General features: G+C 34.4%; 1 pseudogene; it reads left to right on the forward strand.

The window, feature by feature from the left end:
* The first annotated feature begins 410 nt into the window (after positions 1–410).
* Positions 411–609, forward strand: LOC122734613 (annotated as a pseudogene).
* Positions 610–7,356: the final 6,747 nt, after the last annotated feature.

Here is a 7,356-nt window from a genome sequence, read left to right on the forward strand (position 1 = left end):
CCAGAAGTAATGAAGGAAGAGATAAAAAATGAAATAAAAATCTGGAGGAAAGAAATGGAAATAGAATAAATAACTTAGAAAAGAAAGTAGTAGACATTACCCAAGAAGTGGAGTCCTAGAAAACAAGAGTACAACAAATAGAAATCAATGAATCTTTGAGACAGCAAGAAATATTAGAACAAAATGAAAAGATTGAAAAGATGGAAGAAGAAATGTATGGTATTTGGTCACTAAAACAACAGACTTAGAAAACTGGTCAAGAAGAGATAACATAAAAATTATTGGGTTCCCTGAAAACATTGATCTAGTAAAAACTTGGATGCTGTATTTCAAGAAATCATAAGTGAGAACTACCCACACTTAATAGGAACAGAAGGCAGAGTAAATATAGAAAGAATTCTGAGCTGACGATGTCAATATTTCACAATGAGTTGGAGATCAAAGATTTCAAGTATGAAGAGGAAACAGGAAGATTTGGAGAAAGGGGAAGAGGTGGCCACCTGTCCCAGTTGCTCCCTGGTAATCAGGGTGAACTATGACCGAGATCAATTTATATATGGGGAAACAGTCTCTGTACCTTTGACCAGCAAAGAGTTAGTTAAATGCTGAAGAAAGCTTTGAAAGTCTAATTAATACCAAATAACCAAAGGATGTGCTCAGGTGGATATTAAATGTGAAACTGAGAACTTCTGAATAATAAGAAGGGCTTTTTGGTTTTGATTGCTTGCTATGTATTGCAAAACATAACTTCTTTACATCCATCACCACATTAATTTTGGCAATAAAAAGCTGAATTGAAAAAAAAATGAGAGGGAATCTTGGAATACAATATTTAGAAAGGCAAAAGATTTGGACTTACAACCAATAATGAGCTATCCTGCAAAATTTGTGATGGTCCTATATGGGGAAAAGTGTATATTTAATACAGTAGAAGATTTTGAAGAATTTTTGGTGGAAAGATCAGAGCTGAGGAAGAAGTTTGGAATAGAAGAAACAAATGCATTCAGTGAAATCTAGAAAGGTCAATTTATTGGAATAATTGAAAGGAGTTGTATGATATAGTGCTAACTTTTTTTAAAACATAAAAGCATTTTTATTCCAGTTATATGTAAGATTTTTCAACATTTGTTTTTTGTGAGACTTTCAGTTCCAAATTTTTCTTTTCCCCCCTCCCCAAGGCAGAAAATAGTTTGAGATAGAGGTTGTATATGTACAATCTCATGACACATTTCTGCATTGGTGTGAGATTTAAAATTGGATATTAGATCATAAATCTACCCTATTTAATCTTTCCCTTAAGTTATCTCCCAGACTAGTAAATAGAAGAAGCTTCTGGTTTTCTAGATAGACCATTTATTGTATGGTAGTCACAAGGTGATGTAGATTAGAAGGATAGGAAAGTAGAAGCACAATACAAATCGTCTCAAGTCTAAGCTTAGTCTATATTCCATATAAAACTCACCAAAAGAGAAGGCCACCTTTGGGGAGACAGAGAGATCATCTGTGCAGCGCAGTCAGGAGACCAGCAGAGCAGGAAAAAAACTCTCACTTCCATTCTCTCCTTGCCTTTTAAGCTCGCACCCCGGAAGTGGAGTGCGAGCAGGCAGTCTGACGTGCGCAGCAGGCGGACTGGCGTGCGTAGCTCATGCCGTTGGTCTCCTCCCCGAAAGGGTGGTCCTTAAAAAAAAAAAAAAACTGGCGTCTTTCAGTTATCCTAAACAACTGTTAAAAAACTTTCATATATTTTTTTTTTACCACATTTCCCCCCTTTGCTTCCTCAAGAAACGGAATGTTTCCTTGATGGAACAGTAAAAAGAATATAATAACTATTGCTAACTAATAATATGTGAACAACAATATAGAAAAGGAAGAGAGGAAAGTTTTGTCCAGAGGGGCAATTTTTTTTTTTTTTTGGTCCTCATGAACCGATGCTTTGACATTAGTTTTGCAAAGGGAGAGCCTCTGCAGAGAGTACATGTTAAAGATAGTATATATTATAACAGAAAGGAGATAGTAAAACTAATAAAGCAAAACAGTTCATATAAAGTCTGTGAGTTCTCTTGTCTTCATGAAGTGGTAAGATGTCATCAGGAGGAAACTGGATTCTGGTCTGGAAAACTGGATTCTGGACTCTGGTCTGGATTCTGAATTCTGGACTCTGGTCTGGAAAGCTGGATTCTCTTCTTTAACTGTTTGAATTGCTGCATTTTTTTACTAAACCTTAGCATAGCATTGTCAATGATCAAATTAATAAATTCCATTACATTCCCTCCTTTATATCCTTAGACTTCTAATAGAGGGTTGAGGTAGTTATGCAATTTGTAACACTTTTTACCACCATGTATCTGGATCAAAGCCAAATTTAGTATGTGTTCATGACACCTGAAAATGTTATGGAAAGGTTATCATACCATATCTCATGGTTCTGAGACAGTCAGTGATTGTGCTAGGACACAGGTAAGTTCAACTGAGTGAGATAAAAAGATAAATAAGTTCAATTAAATTAGGTTAAATTAGGAGGGAGAGAGGATGAATACTGGACTGTGCCTAGTAATTGTGCTCTACAAAGTCACCATCATAAGCAAACCATGGACTTGCGTATACCTGTCTCTCCTTTTGTTGCACATATATTTTCTCCAGGGCCTGCAACAGAGTTCACAGCAAGTTAGTCTCTGAAATGATAAATTTCCATACTTCCAAAATCTCATTAATTTCACCAAAGACAGTATGATGGTAAAAATTCATGTTATGCTGCATAACTGAGAATATATTAGTGATATATACAATAATTCCAAACCATACCCAGAGTATAATGACATATAAATAATAAATGAATGTAAATAGCTGATTATATTAAACATTATTACATAATCTTCTTTTAGACATTATTACATAATCTTCTTTTAGCAAGTAAACCACATCATCTTATACATGAATTCTCTAGTATAACAGTAGCAGATACTTAAAGTGGTGATTAATTTATCAAAAAGAAATAAGACTTCAATTAGCAAGATTCAACATTCAATGTTTTCAGTGAGGTATCAAGCAATAGGGTTCAATAACCCTTTCTGGTCTTTTTTAGTTAAACAGAACAACATAAAAGAGAAAGGAGAAAAAAAAATAAAACAAAACTCATTAGAACTCATGGTTCTCTCAAAAAGAAAGAGTAAAAAAAAAGAATTCTGGTAGCTTCTGAGGCCTGATGGCCTCACCCACAGCATATACTTAAAATGTCTTTGAAAAGTCACTTAGTTTACAAAATTTAGTTTTAAAGAAAAGCAAAAGAAACAAAAGTAAAAAAAAAAAAAAACAAAGCAAAACCAAAAACCAAAAATAAAAAGCAAAAGATTCGCTAAGCACCCTTTTGTGCTCTTAAAGAACTTAAAGGTGTGGTGAATTCCAGGTCTTTTCAGTGACTTTCAAAAGTCAAAACAAAAAACTGCACACAGTATAAAGGCCTCAGAGTAAAAAAGAGTAAAAGTCAGTCACATAGCACCCATACCCCTGCATAAGAAGTCCAAAACAGGGAGCCTGGTGCCCCAAGTGCAGACCTTAACTTAAAAAATAAACAAATAAGCTACAATAAGGAGTAAGAAGCAAAAAAGAGAACTCTCCATTGAGAGCTTCTGTATTAACAGGGAAGAGGCAAAAACAAACTCACATGAGGACAATACCCTCAAATTGCCTACACGTGAAGCCTCACAAGGGAAGGTGAATTGGTCTCAAGAACAAAAAAGACTTCCTGGAAGAGCTCAAAAAGGATTTTAAAAATCAATTGAGAGAGGTAGAAGAAAAAATGGGGAGAGAAATGAAAGCAAAACAAGAAAACTATGAAAAAAAGTATCAGCAGCTTGAAAAAGGAAGCACAAAGATTGACTGCAGAAAACAATTCCTTAAAAAATTCATCTGGCCAAATGGAAAAAAAAGGCGATTAATTTCACCGAACAAAACAAAGCCTTAAAAATTCTTTTCACCAAATGGGAAAAAAGTTGCATAATCTCATGGAAGAAAACAATGCCTTAAAAATTAAAATAGGAGAGTTGGAAGATAAGGAATCCATGAGACACCAGGAATTAGTCAAGCAGAATCAAAAGAATGAAAAAATAGAAGAAAATGTGAAATACCTCATTGGAAAGACAACTGATCTGGAAAACAGATCCAAGAGATACAATTTGAGATTCATTGGACTACCTGAAAGCCATGATCAGAAAAAGAATCCAGACACCATATTCCAGGAAATTATTAAGGAGAACTGCCCTGATATTATAGAATCAGAGGATAAAATCATCATTGAAAGAATCCACCAATCACTTCCTGAAAGAGACCCCAAAAGGAAAACCCCAAGGAATATTGTAGCCAAATTCCAGAATTATCAGGTGAAGGAGAAAATACTCCAATCAACCAGAAAGAAGCAATTTAAATAACATGGAGCTATAGTCAGGATTGCTCAGGACCTGGTAGCTTCAAAATTGAAGGACCGCAAGACTTGGAATATGATATTCCAGAAGGCAAAGGAGCTTGTATTGCAGCCAAGAATCTATTACCCAGCAAAAATGTTCATTCTCTTTCAGAGGAAAAGATAGACATTCAATGACATTGGCAACTTTCAATGTTTCCTCATGAAAAGACCAGAACTGAATAGAAGATTTGATCTTAACATACAAGACCCAAGAGAAGTTTAAAAAGGTAAACAGAAGGGAAAAAAAGTTACTCATTTAGATGAAACTGTTTACATCCCTACAGGGGAAGACGATACTTATAACTCTTAAGAACTTTAAAGGTATTAGGGCAGAGAGAAGGACTTTACACAGAGTGTATAAATATAAATTGCCTTTGATGTGATGATAAAAAAAGAAGGGGTTAAAAAGTGAGTCTATGGGGAGGAGAGGAAAGGGGAGGTGGAATGGGATGAATTGCATCATATGAAGAGGTGAAAAAAAACCTATTACAATAGAGGGAAAGAAAGGAGGGGTGAACATTGTTTCAACCCTACTTTCATTAGATTTTATTCAAAGAGGGAATAACATATACGTTCATTGGGATAAAGAAACTTAGCTCATTCTTTAGGGAAGTAAAAGGGGAAGGGAAGGGGGGGACTGATAGAAGGGAGGACAAAAGCAAGGGAGGTGGGTGATAAAAAGGGAGGGCAGATTGGGGGAGGCAGGGGTAAGAAGCAAAATGTTGGTGAGGAGGAATAGGGTGAAAGAAGGGGAAAAAGTACAAAGGGGGTAAATTAGAATGGAGGGGAATAGACAGTAATAAAAACTGTGAATGTGAATGGGATGAACTCTGTTATAAAACAGAAGTGAATTGCAGAGTCGATTAAAAACCAGAATCTTACAATATGCTGTTTACAAGAAACACATTTGAAGCAGAGAGATACACACAGAGTAAAGGTAAAAGGCTGGAGCAGAATATATTATGCCTCAGCTAAAGTAAAAAAAAAGCAGGGGTAGCAATCCTTATTTCAGACAAAGTGCAGGCAAAAGTAGATCTCATTAAAAGAGATGAGGAAGGAAATTACATCTTGCTAAAAGGTATTATAGATAATGAAGTAATATCAACATTAAATATATATGCTCCAAGTGGTATAGCATCCAAGTTCTTAGAGGAGAAGTTAAATGAGTTACAAGAGGAATTAGACAGTAATACTATACTAGTGAGGGATCTGAATCTCCCCCTCTCAGAATTAGATAAATCTAGCCAAAAAATAAATAAGAAAGAAGTGAAAGAGGTGACTAGATTACTAGAAAAGTTAGACATGATAGATGTCTGGAGAAAATTGAATGGGGATAGAAAGGAATATACCTTTTTCTCAGCAGTACATGGCACATTTTCAAAAATTGACCATGTAATAGGGCACAAAAACATCATAGTCAAATGTAGAAAGGCAGAAATAGTAAATGCTTCCTTCTTAGATCATGATGCAATAAAAATTACATGTAAGAAAGAGCCTGGGAAAAGTAGATTGAAAATCAATTGGAAACTAAATAATTTCATTCTAAAGAATGAATGGGCCAAACAAGAAATCATAGAAACAAACAATAACTTTATCCAAGAGAATGACAATAATGAGACAACATACCAAAATCTATGGGATGCAGCCAAAGCAGTGCTTGGGGAAAATTTATAGCTCTAAATGCTTACATGAATGAAAAAGAGAAAGAGGAGATTAATGAATTGGGCATGCAACGTAAAAAGCTAGAAAAAGAACAAATTAGAAATCCCCAATTAGAAACTAAATTAGAGATCCTGAAAATTAAAGGAGAAATTAATAAGATTGAAAGCAAAAAAAAAACCTATAGAATTAATCAATAAAACTAAGAGCTGGTTTTATGAAAAAACCAATAAAATAGATAAAATATTGGTTAATTTGATTAAAAAAAAGAAAGAAGAAAACCAAATTACCAGTATCAAAAATGAAAAGGGTGATGTTACCACCAATGAAGTGGAAATTAAATCAATAATTAGGAATTATTTTGCCCAACTGTATGCCAATAAATTTGACAATCTAAAAGGAATGGAAACTATTAACATAATCAACCACATCAATAAGAAAACCAACCAAAATCATATGATTATCTCAATAGATGCAGAGAAAGCTTTTGACAAAATACAACACCCATTCCTAATAAAAACACTAGAGCTTGTTTATTAGAGTTTATTAAAAAAAAAAAAGAAAATGGGGTGGCTAGGTGGCGCAGTGGATAAAGCACCGGCCCTGGATTCAGGAGTACCTGAGTTCAAATCTGGCCTCAGACACTTGACACTTACTAGCTGTGTGACCCTGGGCAAGTCACTTAACCCCCATTGCCCTGCAAAAAAAAAAAAAAGAAAATACAAGCACAAAAAAGCCTAAAGCTTGTCACGGTGCCTCCCTATCCTCAGGTATGCAGAGTTGAACATAAACATAAAATTCAAAGTCCAGAAATTGGATAGAAAAATTAATGAACAAAAGCAAACAAAAATAATTTGACAATTAAAAAAAACCAAAAAACAAAACAAAAAACACCCTACAGTGACAGAGAAGACGCAGTCACAAGAAGACATTCTATGAATACAGCTACAATCAAACTTCAAAGAAAAATGCTGATTGTAAATAAGTCCCACATGAATTCCTGAAAAAGGTAAAGAAAGAGATAAGGATGTTAGAGGGAAAATTGGGAATAGAAATAAGAGTGATGCAAGACAATTATGAAAAGAGAATTAAAAACTTGGTAAGAGAGGCAAAATTACTTAAAAATACCTTTAAAATGGTTAAATGGCAGAACAGAAACAAAAATTCAGAGAAAAATAATTGAAAATACCAGAGCTGTCCAAATTAAAAAGGTGTACAAAATATTACTACTACTACTA

The sequence above is a fragment of the Dromiciops gliroides genome, chromosome 1 (genome assembly GCF_019393635.1).
Source record: "Dromiciops gliroides isolate mDroGli1 chromosome 1, mDroGli1.pri, whole genome shotgun sequence".
Lineage (NCBI taxonomy): Eukaryota > Metazoa > Chordata > Mammalia > Microbiotheria > Microbiotheriidae > Dromiciops > Dromiciops gliroides.